This window comes from Ovis aries, chromosome 26, assembly GCF_016772045.2.
Source record: "Ovis aries strain OAR_USU_Benz2616 breed Rambouillet chromosome 26, ARS-UI_Ramb_v3.0, whole genome shotgun sequence".
Lineage (NCBI taxonomy): Eukaryota > Metazoa > Chordata > Mammalia > Artiodactyla > Bovidae > Ovis > Ovis aries.
The window spans coordinates 18,644,140-18,664,035 of record NC_056079.1 but is presented as its reverse complement, the minus strand read 5'-3'; the positions used below and the strand labels follow the sequence as shown (position 1 = coordinate 18,664,035).

Genomic DNA, 19,896 nt, shown 5'->3' with positions numbered 1-19,896 from the left:
GTAAGTAAAAATGAACACAAGTAGTACTTTCCCCCATTCTCCATAAAATACAAAGTCATCCTTCCACATATGAAGACACGTGACTTTGATACAGGACGCTTACTCTTTTTCTAATCTGAAATCATTATAATCAATTTTAAAAATATTTGTTTACCTGCAAAGGGAAAAATAAGAATAACAAAAAATCCACTATTATGTGACACGTTAATCACAAACCTCAATATCTGAGGGCAGAAACGACTTACTAGAGTACAGAGAAGCCAAACAAGTTTGCAAAGAACATACTGCAGGGTGCAAGGCAGACAGGCTGCACAAACCCAGAGGGACCCAGGAACTAGACACGCAGACAACAGAAGGTGGGCAGGCGGTGCTTGTGATAGGGAGACTATCTGTAGTTCTCTGTTGTTCAATCACTAAATCGTGTCTGACTCTTTGTGACCCCATGGGCCACAGTACACCAGGCTTCCCTGTCCTTCACTATCTTCCAGAGTTTGCTCACATTCGTGTCCATTGAGTGGGTGGTGCTCTCTAACCATCTCATCTTCTGCCGCCCCCTTCTCCTTTTGCCTTCAATCTTTCCCAGCATCAGGATCTTTTCCAATGAGTGAGCTATAAGGAATTATAATTCTCTATAAGGATTCACTAAACACCTCCTCCACCCAGGTCCCCACCTCTACCCTGTACATTTAGACAATCGTCCTGACTCTGGCAACAGCCATATGATCTTAGAAGAAATGGGTGAAACACCCCCATTTAGAGCCACTAGACCCAGAAGAGGGTGAGGATAAGGCATGGTGGGTGCAAACAAGGAAGTTTAGTGAAATTTTTCCTGTAAAATGGTAGGACTACCAATGCACTTCCTGTCCACAGCTCCATACAAAGCTTATCATCACCAGGCTTAAACAGCCCAGGCAAAGGATAAGATTGTTCTTTGCAAGAGAACAATGCTTGGAAACAACAGAGAAAAAGACCTAGAGATACTGACACCAAAGGTTTCACATTATCATGCCTCCCAGGGTAAAGCCTGCCCCAAAGACAGTTTTCTGAGTTTTTTGAGACGATCAACCTTAAAAAGGAAGCTGAACATCAACTCAATATTTGAGGACATTTTGATATAAAAGAAAAACAAATAATAAAAAAAAATTATCAGAGGAAATTGACGCTATGCTGGCAAGAGAAAATTAGAAAATTAGAAAATCTGTAATTAATAGCCTGAAATATATATCCATGCTAACACTGTGATTATTTTTAAAAATATAAGGATATATAAGAATGCTCAGAAATCAATGTGAAAGTCATAATAAAAAAATTCAGAAGATATAATCTAACAAACTAGCTCAGAAATGTAAACTAACTCAGAAATTTTCACAAAAATGCAAAAGGATTTTTTTTAAATTAAAGATTCATCCAAGTGATCCAGCATTCAACTCATAGTATTATAAGAGGGAAAAGAAAAATTTTGTAGTAAAATATAATTAAAGAAATAATACAAATTCTTCCCAGAGCTGATGAACTAAAGCCTCCAGATTGAAGAGGTACACTGTTTGTTCTACACAATAAATGAACAAGACTTGATCACTGCATGTCACTGATGTTTCAGAAAAGTTAGATTTTAGTGACAAATAGCAGCCACTATACGACTCTTACACGCAAACAGCAGTTCCAAGCACCATACATACTTCTTGTATAATCCACAAACAAGCTTTCAGAGGCATCAAGTACTATTATCCTCACTTCGCAGGTGAGGAAACTGAGGCACGGAGAGTTACATAACTTGCCGTAGTCGTGTAGTTAGAAGGAGGCAACCCTAGACAGTCTGGGGTCATGCCTGTGGCTTCACTCCATGCTATGAAAAGGACTTAACGGAACACATTTGAGTCAGTTCGAATGAGGTGGATGAACCTAGAGCCTATTATACAGTGTGAAGTAAGTCAGAAAGAGAAAGACAAATATCGTATATTCACACATATATATGGAGTCTAGAAAGATGGTTACCGACGACTCTAAGTGCAGGGCAGCAGAGGAGACACAAAGGTACAGAACAGACTTTTGGACTCTGTGGGAGAAGAGAAAGGTGGGGTGGTTCATGAGAAAAGCACTCACACATACACAATACCGCGTGCAAAACTGCCAGGGGGAGCTTGATGTACGACCCAGGGCAACCAAAGCTGGCGCTCTGTGACGACCGAGAGGCATGGGATGGGGAGGAAGGTGGGAAGGTACAGGATGGCGGGGACAAATACATCCTATGGCTGATGCATACTGATGGATGGCAAAAACCATCACAATATTGTAAGGTAATTATTCTCCAATTAAAATAAATAAATAATATTTTTTTAAAAAGTACTTACAGAAGACCAGGTATCAGAATAGCAGACTTTACCACATTAATACTGAAAGCCAGAAGGCAAATGAAGGGATATCTTCAAAGTTCTGAGAGAAATGTTCAAATAGGAATTCCAATCCTGCCAAGCCACGAATCCAGCTTGAGTGTGAATAAAAGGGTCTTTAGGCACACAAAGCCTCACGCTTCTCTCTCCTGCATGTTTTCTCAGGAAATCTACAAGAGGCGGAATGCTGCCAACGTGAGGAATTAAACCAAAGAGGGGTATCATGGAGGAAACAGAAAGTCCAAGAGGAGAAAAAGGAAGCACTCCCAGGAAAAGCCCAGGTGACGGCTGTGTCCTCCAGGGCAGCAGGAAGTCAGCGGTCTGACAAGGATGTCTATGGGAAAACAGAGCTAATCAGCTTTGGGAAGTTGGCACCAACTGAGAAACTGAACTGAGAGAAATGTGAGAGTGTTTTGAAGGATGTGAGCTGTTTCTGTCAGATATTAAAACTAAAAACAAACAAACAAAAAGAAACATCACCCACTTCCCTCTGGGCTGGCCCACCAGCACGTGGCCGTTCTTTGTTGCCTCCACCATCATCACCTGCCTCTTTGCCAGCTGGCGTGCCCTGTTGCCCACTGCATAGCAGAGGACTTGGGCAAGGGTGCTGAAGGCAGGCAAGGGGCACACAAAGACAAACCAACTAGCAACCAGACAGCCCCTGAAGAGAGACCTTCAGGCAGGAAAGTCTCCCTGCCCGCTCTTCCTTCACCCTACCTTCACAAATGATGGGAGGAAGAAGTGGGACAAATACCCTTCCAGTATCCCCCAAATGTCTGAGCCTTCAATATTGAGTTTTTTCTTTATAAAAATGTAATTTTATTTTATAAAACAAACAAACAAAAAGAAACATCATAAAATGCCAGTTGGATCACAGAGATACTATTCATAGTTATTTTGATTTAAGAGATGAAAGGAAACACAAGAAACAGTGGAGAGAAGAAACATGACTGTCTCTGAGAACAGAGTAGGCTGTTCTTTTACATAAGCCTCTGAGCACTACTTATCTTCCTAAACTCTCAACATTTGATAAAAAGTTAAGGAGTTTGTTGTTCACTTGTTTCCAACTCTTTGAGACCCCATGAACTACAGCATGCCAGTCCTTCACAATCTCCCAGAGCTTGCTCAGACTCATGTCCGTCGAGTCAGTTATGTCATCCAACCATCTCGTCCTCTGTTAGGTAAAATAATTATTTTGAACCCTTTCTATTTATCTTCTTTTCTCCTTCCATTAAGAAGCCTCTTATCAAACAAGGCTGCTGTCTTAGTTCCTTTTAAAACCCCCAACAGCTTGGCTTTTCTGCAGCTGAGCATCAGAAGAAGCCAGTGAGACTACAGACAGGACTCCAAGAAGAAACCCAAACTTGAGCTGCAAGGGGCCTCTTCCTGAACCTAAAACTAGTGACTTTGCGGCTGCACTATCCTGACAGTGTCTCTGTTCGCCTTAAGCCAGCAGTCACGCTTCAACATTGTCCTGCTAACTCAGCCACTCTTAAGGACACCTAAAGACCATCAAGGTCAAATGTCAGGTTCTGTTCTAACTACATTTCAAAGCCAAGAGTACCCCGGACTTCCCTACATTCCCAGACACGCTGTAGGTTCCCCTACAGTGGCAAAGAATCCATCTGCAAATGCAGGGGTCACGGTCCAATCCCTGGTCTGGGGAGATGTCACATACCGAGGGCAGCGAAAGCCTGTGCACCGCAACTCCTGAGCCCACGTGCTGTGATTCCTGAGGCCCGAGTGTCTACAGCCCACACTCTGCAACAAGAGAAGCCACCACAACTAGAGTTGCCCCCGCTCACCACATCTAGAGAAAGCCTGTACTCGGAAACAGAGACCCAGTGCAGTCAAATAAATAAAGTCCCTCTTATAAAACACATCCTTGCATCAGAACCATTAAAATGCAAAAATATATGTCTTAGAAATGAACAAATACCATAATTTATTAAAGCAAAGCTCAACACTTCAAAGTCACTGACTCTCAGGGTTAGAAGAGACCTTAAAAATGACCTGTGGAATCTTAACACTAATCTGACATTTAAATCCTCTTAAGCTATAATCAACCAAATCTCTGCCCCTCCAGAGAATGTACAATGGTTCCTGGCAGTTCCTACTTCCCCTGTCTAAACACTCCTTGCCCAGACTCATAAAGTATACAATAGGATTTAGGATTCAAAGTCCAGCCATAGCAGACAGAAAACCTCAAATAAGTGGCAAAAGACAAGTTTATTTCTGTCTCAGACAAAAGTCTGCATAGGTTGTCCAGGGTCAAGAGACCCACCTGTTAGGGACCTTTCTCATTCCTCTCCTGTGCGTGACCTCAACCTAGGCCCCAAATGGCATTATCTGTGTTTCCTTGAATAGGACAAAAGGGTCCAGAGGCAATAAACACGAAAAGTTAAGTCCAGATAACACAGCACACTGAAGTCAGTGGCCAAAACCTGACCATCCAGCCACACCTGCCCATAAGGCAGGCTGAGGCATGGACACCAATACAGGGTACATACACCTGGCTAAAAATCCTATAAACATAAAAGATGGGGAAAAGTGGAGAGTGCCGGACAAACAGCCACCTCTGTCAGATTTAACCACAGACCCAGTGCTCTACTTGTCACTACCCAGGGACTAGATCTGTATTTAAACGACCAGGTTTTCTAGAAGCCAGGAGGTCTCAATCTCAGATCCTTTCTGAGAGTATCTTGCTAGACTCTGGGGAGAAGTTCTCGAGGGGAGATCTTCACTGTTGACATGAAAGTGAAATCACTCAATCGTGTCCAACTCTTTGCAACCCCATGGACTGTAGCCTACCAGGCTCCTCAGTCCATGGAATTTTCCAGGCAAGAGTACTGGAGTGGATTGCCATTTCCTTCTCCAGGGGATCTTCCCCACCCAGGGATCGAACTCAGACCTCTGCTCTGCAGGCAGACACTTTACCGTCTGAGCCACCAGAGAAGCATCTATGTTACCACATAGATGTAATTGCTCTGACAACTATGGAGGTGGGCTTGTAGACTTTAAGGAAAGCTTGTGGACCACTCTGAACTACCCTGATGTAACTGAAAATTTTAATTTGTTTTCTTAAAGATGGTCTATCAAGCTTACTTTCAGTCTGGTTTTGCTTTTCGATGAATCAAACTCCTTGAATGGTCCACTTGAAGCATGATTCAGGGCAGGTGTACTTTTGGATCCTGGACTACAATTTGTATGCAATCCAAAGTTGAAGACCACTAAAATCACAAGATGAATACAATCAGGGATATTATTTGAAATATGCCTTTCCTGTCTCCCACGTGCTGGGCAGTCAGGGTCTGGGGCTGCTGTAGACTTGACTGTGGGCGTTTGTCTGGGACATGAGATGTAACAACAAGATGAGTGCCTTCCTAAAGAAAAGATCAACAGACCAATACATCAGAAGGATGAACAGACCACAGCTGAGAGATCTGTTTGCCTAGTGGAGCTGGGGGAAACTATCAAGTATAAATGGAAAGACAGGCAATGCAGCGGAAGGAATCCAACTGGCTCTAAAGTAGGAAAGGGCTGGAGAGACTGGGAAGGCTACAAAGCTCAAAGTGGCTGCAGATGGAAAGGGTGAAGACCAGCCACTGGGAATGTTCCACAGTTTGAATTCTATTCTGGGAATGGTGCGAGTCTGCCAAAGCTGTTAAGAAGACACTAATACTTTGGTTTGGCTGGAGAGGGGAAGATGTCCCTGTGAGCAAAGAGCGAGAGCAGGATATATTGGGAGGGACCTGAACCAGCACAGCAGTGTCGGGATGAAAAGGGGACAAAAAGCCAGACGGAGTTTAAAAAGGTTCACCTCTGTGCTTTCTGCAGCAGAGAGCCTGGCGCACAGTAAGCACCCAATTACGTGACTGCAAACACACACATGAGCTTAAAAGACTACTTCATTTGTGCTCATATTTTTAAGATGGAAGCCACAGCAAATATATTGAAAAACTGCACAAATAAAACTGGGAGGATGCAAAAAAAGATTTCAGCTTTCAGTATAAATTTTCTAAGTATTTTATAATATTCTATTTTCCTTTAAATAAGCTGACATGAGTTTAGGATATTGATTCTGGGAGCACTAACTGCAAAAAAGCTTTTTAACCATTCCAAGCAACAAATAAAGGAGAGATTCACAGAATGAATAAAAGATCTAAGTTACAATGAATATGGTATTGGGCACAGGGACATATTGCTTAATCACTCAAGGAAAATTAATTCATTTCTTTCTAAATCAACTCAACTTTAGAATTTTTAAGTGAAAATACTACTCAATAGTAAAAGCTACCAGTGAAACTTTGTTTATGCCTTGATAAAATAAAACTACTTCAACAAAAATATATCACCTCATCCCCCATCCATGCCCAAAACCATATGACGTCTGTATTTAAAATATCTTTAAGATCTTCTATTTCATTGATTAGAACATGTTTATAGGAAGGATCTATTAATAGTATTCCCAACTGTCGTAACAGAAGATCCTCAAATAACCCCAGTAATAAGACTCTCAGCAGGTAACAGAGTAAACAGATGGCACTCAAAATGGACATGAAACACACCATAAAAATTAAAGTATCCCAAGGGGAAAACAAACAAACAAACCATTTTTACACTAATAAATAAAGATTAAACAATTCACTGATAGTCTGTTTGAGCCTTGTGGTTAAATAATTTTAAATCTATGGTCACATCTTAATGAGAACTGACATCTGAAAACAGACTATTCTATACTTATTACTACACGATACAGTTGGCCCTCCATATCTGTGGAATCTAAATCCATGGATTCAATCAACAGCAGATAAATATTGGAAAACAATTCCAGAAAGTTTCAAAAAAGCAAACTTTGAATGTGCTACCCATTGGCAATTTTTTACATAGCATTAATATTCTATGTATATAACATTTACATAGCATTAATATTCTATGTACAGCTATTTACACAGCATTTACATTATTTTAGATATTATAAGTAATCTAGAGACGACATGAAATATATGAGAGCATGTGCATAGGTTACATGCAAATACTACCCCATTTTATACAAGGGACTGGAGCATCCACAGATTTGGTGTCTTCGGGTCCTGAAAGCAATCTTCCACAGATATGAAAGGACTATGGCATAGTTAGTCTTTTACAGGTAAATCCACACTTGCAGGAAATCCAATGGACAGAGGAGCTGGTGGCTACAGTCCATGGGGAAGCAGAAGAGTTGGACACAGTTTAGCAACTAAACAACACTTGCAAGAGGGGCAGAGAGAGTGAAGCCCTGGCTGATTAGGATAAGGACACCACCACTGAAGAAGAATCTGCTAGAAGAGTCAACACAAAGCCTGTTAACAACCTCCTGAGCTTCAAGAATTCAGATCTCTGGCCTTTATTCCAAAAATGTACTTTTATTCCAAGACTTTCTGGCTGAAGAATTTCCTAAAACCTCAAACCAGCATATGGAAGACCCCACACACTCACAGATTCTTAAAACCACATTCCTGAAAGCTTAGTCAGAAATTCTCCTAAATAGAATGTTTTAATGTTTTCCTTTTACAAATATCTATGTTTCAGGACATTCTATATTCTTTAAACATATCAAACAGCATAAACAACCAAGCTGTGTTTCCATAATTCTCTTATTTTGTTGCTAAGAAAGCACGGAAGTCAAATGGCCAGGTTAAACATACTCAGAGTATTTTAAATCATTAATATTTCAGTACTTCTAGCTTTCTTCCGCACCTCCCTCCCTTCCTCCCACCCTCTTCTCTCTCTCTCTCTCTCTCTCTCTCTCTCTCTCACTCACACACTCACACACACACACACACACACACACACACACACGGACTCAGAGTTATAACCAGAATCACAATGCAAAGCTGACCAAACAACCAAGGATCTAGGCACTTCAGATGACAGAGGAACTATTTGGAATCATCTCCTACCATACTTTTGCTATTGTAAGTGTTAAAAAAACACACACACACACATAAAATGACCATGTTGTGACAATATAGAAAATTTACAATATATAAAATTATATATTATATTAAAAAACTGACTAGGTAACGTGAACTCTGATGAAGCAATGTGTGAAATTTTTATTTAGCAAGTTAAACACAAAACACAGCATCACAGGGGCTGAACTCTTTTCTTCTCTAAAAAATGATCATTTTGATATGATCATTTGTTCATAGTAATCTTTGGCTTTCACACATTCTAGAATTTATCCTGAAATAGCGGTGTTTTAATAAGATAAATATCACAAATAGAAGGAGATGAAAAAGGGTATCTGACTTAAAAAGCATTTTTTTAAAGTACCACTTCTAAAACATAATTAACTCAGGCATTTTGCTTAATTTAAATGCCCCAAATTAACCATGTCAAGGCAACTTACCTATATTTCTCAGAAATAAAAAAACAACTATCAACATAAGCTCTCATTCAAGTTAAAAAAAAAAATACTTGGCTGCACCGTAGGGACTGTCTTCTTCATATCGCAATGCAGAGACTACAAGCACACTGAAGGAAATGCACACCAGACCATCAATGAACCCTCTCAAGGGACCATGGTTATTCAAAGACCAGCTCAGCCTTGCAGCAGTAATACGGCTGGGTATAATGACTAGTTTTTTTTTTTTCCCCAAAGTGAAGAATTTCCCTTGGACTCTCTGCCAACAAAACATCACAGATTTTTTTAAGCCTTACAGAGAGAAACGTGTATGTTCCTTGGCTATACTGTACATCACTTACAGTAAAACTCAAAACAAAAACAAAGTGTTCTGTGGAATAAGCAACTTCCTGGCCTATCCAGACCAGGTCTGAAACAGGAGTTACTTTCACTTGTCAGATTAAATCAGCACTCACGGTTGCTGGGTGACTGCATCTGGATTAAAGAAACCAGAATATTCAAGTGATTTGGAAACAAACAAAATATTTAAAGAAAAGATGGTAAGTAAGCATCTATATCAAAATATAAAACTCAGACTTAAGGTATAATCTTCATTAATTAACCTACAATTTCACTTCTCATTTCCTATACTAATAAATTCTTAGGCATTTCATATCCTTTAAACTTAAGGTGAATACTCAAAATTTTTCAACTTAACATTTGTGTAAGAGAAAGTTCTAGAAGGATATAATTTCAAGAGTTTATCACCATCCCCTTAGGTTGGAGCAGGGGTGTAGAAGAGACTGCCACATTATACATTTGTGTTACACATTTCATTAAATATTTATAATTACTTTTGGAATCTTATTTAAATACCAAGATATTAAAGATACATCTATATTCCAGTGGAATAAAATACATTCTTTACAAATTGTACTTCTTTGATCACCATTTTTTTTTTTTTCATAAAAACTGAGATTAAAAGATTTGGAGGTCATTTATTCAGAATCTTTGGAGAAGGAAACAGCAACCCACTCCAGTATTCTTGCCTGGAAAATCCCATGGACAGAGGAGTCTAGTGGGCTACAGTCCATGGGGTAGTGATATTGATATATTAATATTAATGGTTAGTGATACTGGATATCTTTCCAAGTGCTGTTTGCTGTCTGTAGATCCTCTTTGGTGAAGTGTCTTTTTGATTTTTTTTTTGTACATCTTTATATAGGTTTTTTGGGAGGTTTTTTTTTTTTGAAGAAGGAAATGGCAACCCACTCCAGCACTTTTGCCTGGAAAATCCCATGGACAGAGAAGCCTGGTAGGTTACAGTCCGTGGGGGTCTCAGAGTCGGACACGACTGAGAAACTTCACTTTCACTTTATTTAGAATCTTAGGTCAACATATCTGCTCTTCAAAACATGAATAACTAGTGTCAAAGCTGTTATAGATCTTCCTCAACTTATGATGGAGTTTCATGCTGATAGACCCAATGGAAGTTGAAAACAGTAAAAGTTGAAAATGCATTTGGTACACCTCACCCACCAAACATCACAGTTTACCTAGCTTACCTTAAACTGCTCAGAACACTTCCATTAGCCTACAGTTGGACAAAACCATCTAACACAAAACTTATAATAATGTACGATCTCATGTAGATGACTGGATACTGCACTGAAAATGAAAAACAGAATGGCTGTCTGGGTACAGAGAGGTGAGTGTATCGGTTGTTTACCCTTGTGATCACGTGGCTGATGGTGCCTGACACTGCCCAGCATCAGGAGAGAGGATCCTAGCCCAGGAAAAGCTCCAAATTCAAAATATGGCTTCTACTGAAAACACTATTTTGCACCATCAAGTCGAACCACTGTAAGTCAAGGAACATTTGGACTTGACAAAACAATCAATGTAGTCCCTAAATAAATGCCTCTCAAATTCCAACAATAGAACCATTCAGTTCAGACACCCGAAGCACGTTCCAAGAAGTCTTATAGCAGTTTATTCATGAATCCAAAGACTACAACAGACGAACTTCTCTTGAAACAGACTACTCTTAAGAACGAAGGTAATTTTACTATTCCCCTGTAAACAGGGCCCATGGAAGAGGGCTTGACAAACACTAATAACTGGCTCAAGTGTCTGGGTTCACTGAGTCCAGTCTGAAAACGAAAGTGTTGATTGCTCAGTCATGTCCAACCCTATGGGACCCCATGGACTGTAGCCCGCCAGGATCCTCTGCCCATGGATTCACCAGACAAGAAAGCTGGAGAGGGTAGCCATTCCCTTCTCCAGGGAATCTTCTAGACCCATCGATTGAACCCACAGTTCCCTCAATGCAGGCAGATTCTTTACAATCTGCCTATTCGGTATGTAAGAAAATTGTGGTCTACAGAAAATAAGTTATGGTTTATAGTGCTGCTTTCAATTACACAACTTTAGGAGTCACCATTCACACCTATTCTGTGGAAAAGCAACACTAACAGTAGGGTTACACTGAAGATGGTGGTAATGGTGCCCCAGGAATCATGCAAGTTAGCAGCTCTGATGACTTCCAAGTTCATACAACTATTTAGAGACAGAACCAAGGTTAAATACTCTTGCCTCCAGCCCCTTCAAGTCACCACCATCTTGCCTCATAAAAGTACGATTTAATGGTACATTTAGAATAAAGCCCTATCCTAAATTTTTATCCTCTTTAACAATATTTATTTAACCACCTTAGGTGAAATGGCACAAGTACCACAAACTAACCCTGCGTTAAGAAGATCAAACATAACTTCAAAGAAAAGAAACCAAGTCTGCAGAAACTAGATACAAGCTTAAAGAATACAATAATTAGGAAAAAAAAAAAAGTTAAAGGCTGTCTATACTAATGTAACGCATTAAATAAACAGTCTGTGTCTCAAAGCTACAAATGAGCAAGGGTAAATATTTCACTTGCATTATCCAAACCCGAGTCCCTATTGTTCTCAATCTCCCAGTGACTACACCAAAGTGGAGCTAAATAAAGGGACTTTTACTTACTACAACTGTCAGGCACATCTGCTAAAACAAAATTATCTGGACCTGCTTCCTAGAACAAGAGGCCAGCTTCATCTTTTGATGTCCTACCAAGGAAGAAGTTTGGCTACAATCACCAACGCCAATTAAGATAAGAAAACCAGTACATTCAGTACTGGTCTCGAAACAGATTATGTTTTTCTACAAAGGGAAACTAGGCCAAAAACTAAACACTATGTTCAATCTTTTTGTGAATCCAGTGTCACTCAATGATAAAGAGGCTCTAGTAGAAACAGTTCAGATTGTTTACTGAATAACCAAAGTAGTTCTTCCAGTTTCTGAAACTGCACAACTACCTGTGATTCTTCACAAAGAAACGGAGGGAGAAGAGGGCCGGGGAAGGAAAATGGACACAAGCCTATGAAAAAAAGTAGCAGCTCAGCATAAAAAGGGGCACATTTTAGTCAGTTCTAATGAGGTGGATGAACCTAGAGCCTATTATACAGAGTGAAGTTTAAGTCAGAAAGAGAAAAACAAATAGCATATATTAACACACACAAACATATATATATATATATGGAATCTAGAAAAATGGTACTAAGTAACCTATTTGCAGGGTAGGAATGGAGACTTAGACAAAGAGAATAAACTTGTGGACACATTGGGGGAAGAGAGGCGGGACAAATTGAGAGAGTCGCATTGAAACTTATACACTGTCTTGTGTAAAACAGATCGCTAAAGGGAAGTCGTTGTGCAGCAGGGAGCGCAGCCTGGTGCTCTGTGATGACCTAGAGGGGTGGGATGGGGTGGAGGGGAGGAAGGGATGGGGTGGGGGGTTCAAGAGGGAGGGGACATGTGTATATGTATGGCTGATTCATGTTGATGTATGGCAGAAACCAACACAACACTGCAAAGCAGTTATCCTACAATTTAAAACAAACAAATGTTTTAAAAGTAGCAGCTTAGGAACTTGTTGAAGATTATATTAAAAAACTATTTAATCCATATAAAAGAATCAATCTATAAGAGATTAAACCTCCAAAGACATGTTCCTAAGAAAGAGAAGCTACCTCCTAGAAACTAGAGCATCCTGTCAGGTTCCAAGCAGATGCAACAAATATGCGCACAATAATCCCTCGTTTCCCCTACTTGATTTGAAAAGTTAGCTTAGGCTGAGAACTATTTCTCTTCATTCTCTGAGACACCAGTAAGGCTCCAAGAGGAATAAAGGTATATAGCTGTAGGGGAACAAACTTTGCCACCCTAAAATCTCTCTTTGGCATGAAGATTATTTCAAGATGGAAACAATCAAGCCCAAAAGACTCAGAAAGAAACTCTGACCTTCCCCCACTGACTGGGCGCCCCTGGTGGCTCAGTGGTAAAGAATCCGCCTGCCAATGCAGGAGACACAGGTTCGATCCCTTGGTCAGGAAGATCGCCTGGAGAAGGAAACAGCAACCCACTCCAGTATTCTTGCCATGGGAAATTCCATGGACAAAGGAGCCTGGCAGGCTACAGTCCATGCGTCATAAAGAGTCAGACACGAGTGAGCACGCACGCAAGCACGCACGCACATGGACTATTTAAAGAATGTAGACGGAGGACTTGTTCCAGGAAGGGAGCCATCATCATAGACAATCTGGTATGAGCCAGGTATGCACACGGGGAATCTAGCAGTCTGTTTGTTAAAATCCTGTGTCCCATTGTCTCTGCTGACCCAGCAAACATTTATTTACCTAACATTTGCTTTTCCATCTTTGTGTCAACTGCCTTACTCCCTTCTAAGGCCCCAAACCATTGTCCCCAAGATCCTTTTTTTTCTTTAGCTGAAATGGTGTTTAAGGTGAGGATTTTGGCTGTTTTGATGAGTTGCTCCATTTTCCTGGGTCCCTCCCATGTATACATGTTACTAAACTTCTGTGTGATTTTCTCCTACTTGTCTGTCTCATGTCAGTTTACTTCTGAGACCAGCCAGAAGAACCTAGAAGGGTAGAGGAAAATTTATTCCTCCTTGTAAAATTACATAGAAAGATTAGAAACCAGATCCCAAGGGAAAAAAATAATCAATTACACATCACGGTAAATCAGTATCTCTGAGCCAAACTTTTAAAACAGCTTACTGTTGATACCTCAGACCAAACTCAAGTGGGGCCATGGGGGAAGAGTCCGTAAGAGCCGTGCTAGCCCACGATCAGTAGAGACAGATGCTCTGAGGTTGCTGGAGCCTTCATACTCAGCCGTGTCTGAGACTCTGCAACTCCATGGACTGTAGCCTGCCAGGCTCCTCTGTCCATGGGATCCCCCATGAAGGAATACTGGGATGGGGAGCCACTTCCTACTCCCGGGGATCTTCCGCACCCACTGACTGAACTCTTCTCCTGCACTGGCAGTCGGGTTCCTTGCTGCTGAGGCACCAGGGAAGCTGGGTTGCTGGAAGTCACTTGGAAAGTCTAGGGTGTCAATATTAAAAAAAAAAAAAAAAAGGCAGAAGAATAAAAGAATTCAAGGAATAGACACAGTTTTAAATGTCCATGTGAAAGGCAACAGAGACCAAAAAATATATATATATATATATATACACATATATATACATACATACATATATATATATATATATATATGTATATAGGGCCAGTACACAAAGGCAGACTTGGGGTAAGATGCTACACTTTGATGAAGCATCAAAACCCAGCAGGTTCAGTGACTGTGAGGCTGGGGAAACTCCAGCCAGGAGGAGGACTTCAGATCTCATTGTCCTCCCAGCCCTTTGATCCTCACCCAAAGCCCCTCAATAAAATGGCTAGATCCTCCCCCTCTCCCAAAAAGACTCTTATGCCTCTCTCGATATTTCTGTATTTGTCAATCAGCACACAGACATTACCCCTAGGCACACGTGTATCAATAGCTGGCATTTCTGAGGTAGAAACTTGGCTCCAGAGCACCACCCAAGCAGGGGGGATGCAGACGCACCAAGTCGGTGCTGCTCCCCTCTCTGCGGCCCCTGTACACATGCTTCCTCCACAAGTCCACTCAGCTCATCACACAACCTTCAGCTACTCTGCTGGTATAGGCAGTCCCCGGATTATAGGCAGGCCACCACCTATAGTTCATTCGAAAATTTACTTTAGCTCAAAACTAATTTTCCTAGAGTGATGCTCTTCATGAGGAAGAGGATTCTAGCCTGGCCCCAAACGGAAACAAATTTAATTTATAATTTAAGTCCTATTAGGTCAGCTAGACCTAACCCTTAACACACGTGCAAAGACCAAGAAGCTGAATACAAGCTAGGGTGTTGTTTCAATGGGGAAAAAAATGCATTCCAGGTCAAAAGAAAGAGAATCAAAGAAGTTACTTGTCCTGCTTGACACTGGCTATCACCACCTTCATCTCAAGAGTCTGAAGATGTAGGGGCTGGGAAAATAAAAATGGGAGAAAGTTTTCTCCCTTCTAAAACACAGAGAAACAAAAGGGGAGGCAACCTCATTTTCCATCCTGCCTCCTCTTCCTCCTTTTACAATGCTAAATGGGATTAAAGGCCTTAAGCCTTTCTTGCTCCAATCAGACAGGTGGCGTGGCCTACCTTCTCTGTGTGTGTGGGAGCGCATAACCCACTTGAAGATCCCAAAAGCAAATTTTTACTTCAAAGGATAAACTTGTAATATTTCAACATCTTCTGCTAAAACAGAGAAAACCTTCCCACTTTTAGTCCAATCTTCTTAAGAATACATATATACACATAGACATTCAAGAGAGCTAAAATATAGGACTGTGAAACACCGAGGCCTTTCATTCAAAGGAAGGAGGCATTTCTCCAAGGATGATATGCAAATGACCCCTGAAAAGATGCTTAACATTATGAGTCTTTGGGGAAATAGAAATCACAACCATGAGATGTCCACCAACAGAGGAATGGATAAAGATGTGGCATGCATATACAACGGAATATTACTCAGTCATAAAAAAGGAATGAAGCTGTACCATTTGCAGAGATGTAGATAGACCTAGAGGCTGTCACACAGGGAAGTAAGAAAGAAAAGAAAATGCATATCAACATACATGTGCAATCTAGAAAAATGGCACAGATAAACCAATTTGCAAAGCAGAAATATAGACACGGACATAAAGAACAATGTATGGTCACCAAGGGGGGAAAGGAAAGAAGGGATGAATTGGGAGACTGGGATTGACATACACATACTACTATGCATAAAATATACTAACTAATGAGAACCTGCTGCACAGTACAGGGAGTTCTACTTAAGGCTCTGTGGTGACCTAAATGGGAAGGAAATTAAAAAACACACACACACACACACACACACACACACAGGAAATGTATGTGTATGTATGAAATTCCCTGATGGCTGTTAGTAGTAAAGAGCCCACCTGCAATGCAGGAGACTTAAGAGACTCGGGTTCCATCCTTAGGTTGGGAAGATTTTGTCGAGGAGGAAATGGCAACCCACTCCAGTATTCTTGCCTGAAGAACCCCACAGACAGAGGAGCTGGCAGGCTGCCCTCCTAGGGCTGCAGAGAGTCAGATGCAACTCATCAACCGCGCACACACGCGTGTGTATGTGTAGCTGGCTCACTTGCTGTTAACACGTCACACCCACTGGCATGGCCATGATGAAACTGTCGGCAAGGATGCGAAGAAACTGGAACCCTCCTGCGTTGCTGGCGGGTAAGTAAAATGCCACAGTGGTTGTGGAAAACAGTTTGGTGGTTCTTCCAAAGGTAAACACAGAATCACCATACAATCTCGCATTCCACTCCAAAGCGTACACTGAAAAGGACCCAGGGCAGAGATTTGAACAGATCTCTGTACACTCATGTCAACATCAGCATTATGGATAATAAGCAAAAGGTAGAAACAACCCAAGGATACATAGGTGAATGAATAAACTAAATGTGGTAGCTAAATACAATGGAATATCATTTGGCCATAGAAAGAAATGAAATTTTAATAATGCTGCAAACAGATGGACCTTGGAAACATTCTAAATGAAAAGGACAGAAAACGACAAACATGGTATGATTCCTCTTCCATGAGGTACCTAAACAGGAAAATCCATAGAGGCAGAAGAAGGTAGGAGAGAGGTTAGCAGGAGCTAGTGAGAAAATTGGATGAGAAATTATTCCTCAATGATTTCCAAGTTTCTGTTTGGGATGATGAAGAATTCTGGAACTAGACAGGGTGATGATTACACAATACTGTGAATGTACATACTGCCACTGAACTGTATACTTAAGAATGGTTAAGTGGGATGAACAGAGAGAGTAACATGGAAACATACATTACCACGTGGAAAATAGAGAGCCAATGGGAATTTGCTGTATGGCTCAGGGAACTCAGGCTGCGGCTCTGTAGCAACCTAGAGGGGTGGGATGGGGAGGGAGGTGGGAGGGAGGTTCAAGAGCGAGGGAAAACAGGTATACTTACGGCTGATTCATGCCGATGTTTGGCAGAAACCAACACAATACTGTAAAACAATTATCCTTCAACTAAAAACAAATGAATTTTTAAAAAAATCAAAATAAATAAAATGGACAGCCAACAAGGACCTTCTATACAGCACATGGAACTCTGCTCAATGTCATGTGGCAGCCTGGATGGAAAGGGGGTTCGGGGGAGAATGGATACATGTTTATGTGTGGCTCAATCCCTTCGCTGTTCACCACTGCTAATCAGCTATACCCCAATATAAAATAAAAAGTTAAAAGAAAAAAAAAAAGAATGGTTAAAATGGTGAATTGTTATGCGTACTTTACCACAATTTAAAAAAAGATAACACCACAAACTGATGGCTTAATTTCACTGCTGTCTCAACTTTCCTAATCTATAAAACAGGTGAAAAAGTCTATATCAGGTATCTTAGAACTTTGGGATGCCAAGGTCCATACAGCCAAAGCCATGATTTTCCCAGTAATCATGTATAGATGTGGGAGTTCAGCCATAAAAAAGGGTGAGCACTGAAGAACTGATGCTTTTAAACTGTGGTGCTGGAGAAGACTCTTGAGAGTCCCTTGGACTGCAAGGAGATCCAACCAGTCCATCCTAAAGGAGATCAACCCTGAATATGCATTAGAAGGACTGATCCTGAAGCTTGGCCACTTGAAGCGAAGAGCAGACTCACTGGAAAAGACCCTGATGCTGGGAAAGATTGAGGGCAGGAGGAGAAGGGTACGACAGAGAATGAGATGGTTGGATGGCATCTTCAACTCAATGAGCATGAATTTGACCAAACTCCAGGAGACAGTGGAGGAAAGAGAAGCCTGGGACGCTGCAATCCATGGGATCACAAAGAGTCGAACCCAACTTAGTGACTGAGCAGATGACTATTTGAGATCTCAAATGTTCAATCCACAAGGGGAAGGGTCTACACAACGGCACCACACTGACAACTGTGGCACCACACCTGTGAGGCAGAAGTTCTTCTGGGCTAGACAGTCGCATAGAAAGAGCCCATTTGTACATGTGAACAGATACCCTTAAGTGTGCAAGTTTTGTTGTCATAATCTTTTAAATCCTCACCCTGTCAACATCAGTCATAAGAGACATGTGATTTCAGAGAAGAGTAAAATCATGACAGTAACCAGGGCACGTTGCTGACAAAGACTTTCAGATGCGGTTGTCTGAGATTGAGGAGGAGGAGCAGGAGGAGCATCTAGACCCACAGCCAGTCAACTGGGCAAGTCCCCAGAGGGATCAGGCAGGGACTCCAGGACCAGCGGCCTGATCAGCCTAGGAGACTCCAGCCAGGGCCTAAAGCTCAAAGACAGCACAAGACACACAACCCAGCTGGTCACACAGCTCAGGAACAGGCTTCTAGGCAGGCATCCATAAATGGAGGTGCTCAGCTTCTTACGAGCCTCCAAACCTTTCAGCATGACTGCTTGGTTCTTTGGGTTTTGTTTCTGCCACATCACAAAGCTTGTGGGATCTTAATTCCCCAACCAGGGATTGAACCCAGGAGCATGGCAGTGAAAGCACAAGTTTTAACCACTGGACCACCAGGGAATTCCCAGCACCACTACTGAATTATTTCCAGATCAAAGCTGACGCGACTACCTCTACATGGAACACTCCCACTCAAGGCCCACTTCAAAAGAAACTCCTCCTTCAGGGTAAAACAAATCTCAGCTTGATTGCATGGTTGAGAGAATAATCCCTTTGAATAAACTACCTGTATTTTACACACGTCTCGGGCACAATGCTTATATAAAGTAAGCAGTCAATAAATGTTGGCTGTAAATGTAAATCAGACTTTCTCAGCTATCCAATACATATCCCTCAGAGATGATGGATCAAAGCTAAGGAGTGGTAAACAACTATTTTTAAAATCTAAACACAAATACCAGCATCCCAGGTGGCTCAGTGGTAAAGAATTCACCTGCCTATGCAGGAGATGTGAGTTTAATCCTTGGGTTGGGAAGATCCCCTGGAGGAGGAAATGGCAACCCACTCCAATGTTCTTGCCTGGAGAATCCCATGGACTGAGGGTTACAGTCCACAGTGTCACTAAGAATTGGACACCACTGAGCAACTAATCATGCAAACACAAATACAAAAAATATACATATAATAACTCTCTACCAGCCTCCTCATTTTTTTTCAATTAACTGTTTTGGATTATTTTAAAACTTTCTATTTTATATTGGAGTACAGCCGATTAACAATGCTGTGACTGTTTCAGGTGAACAGCCAAGGGACTCAGCCATACATACACATGCATCCATTCTCCCCGAAACTTCCCTCTCATCCAGGCTGCCATATCACACTGAGCAGAGCTCCCTTTGGAATTCAACTTCAACAGTGATAAAAATGGCTTTTATGTAATCTTATTTGGAATCTAAAACTTCGAGGGTGGAATCAGGTCACAACAATCCCCTTTGACAACAGCCCCCTTGACTCCCTGAAGTGGCCTCACTCTATGGACTGGCCCTAGTGGAGACACCAACCCTCAAACAGGGCCAGGTTCTGTCTTCCAAACCAGCATGCGGATTTGAAAGAGACTGGCTGAATTCCATGGATTCATGGAATTCCCTAAAACAGAGAAGCTGATCAAGCCAAGCCTTGCAGTTAGTCCCCTTCCTCCCTGCACCCAGAAGCAGAGGAAGCAA

General features: G+C 41.4%; 1 protein-coding gene across 35 annotated transcripts in view; it reads right to left on the bottom strand.

The window, feature by feature from the left end:
• Positions 1-19,896, bottom strand: part of MTUS1 (microtubule associated scaffold protein 1) — a 229,787-nt gene that overhangs the window by 146,749 nt on the left and 63,142 nt on the right. For 3 of the 35 annotated variants that reach the window (XM_042241359.2, XM_060407032.1, XM_060407043.1), the window contains exon 1: positions 5,496-10,262. The exons of 24 other annotated variants lie outside the window; for them this stretch is intronic. The gene's annotated coding sequence lies outside the window, so the exon portion shown is untranslated. Of the gene's footprint in view, positions 1-5,495; positions 10,263-13,113; positions 13,316-13,901; positions 14,223-19,896 lie in introns of those variants that run through there. 8 more of the 35 variants (XM_060407016.1, XM_060407027.1, XM_060407039.1 and 5 more) reach the window with 5 other exon arrangements.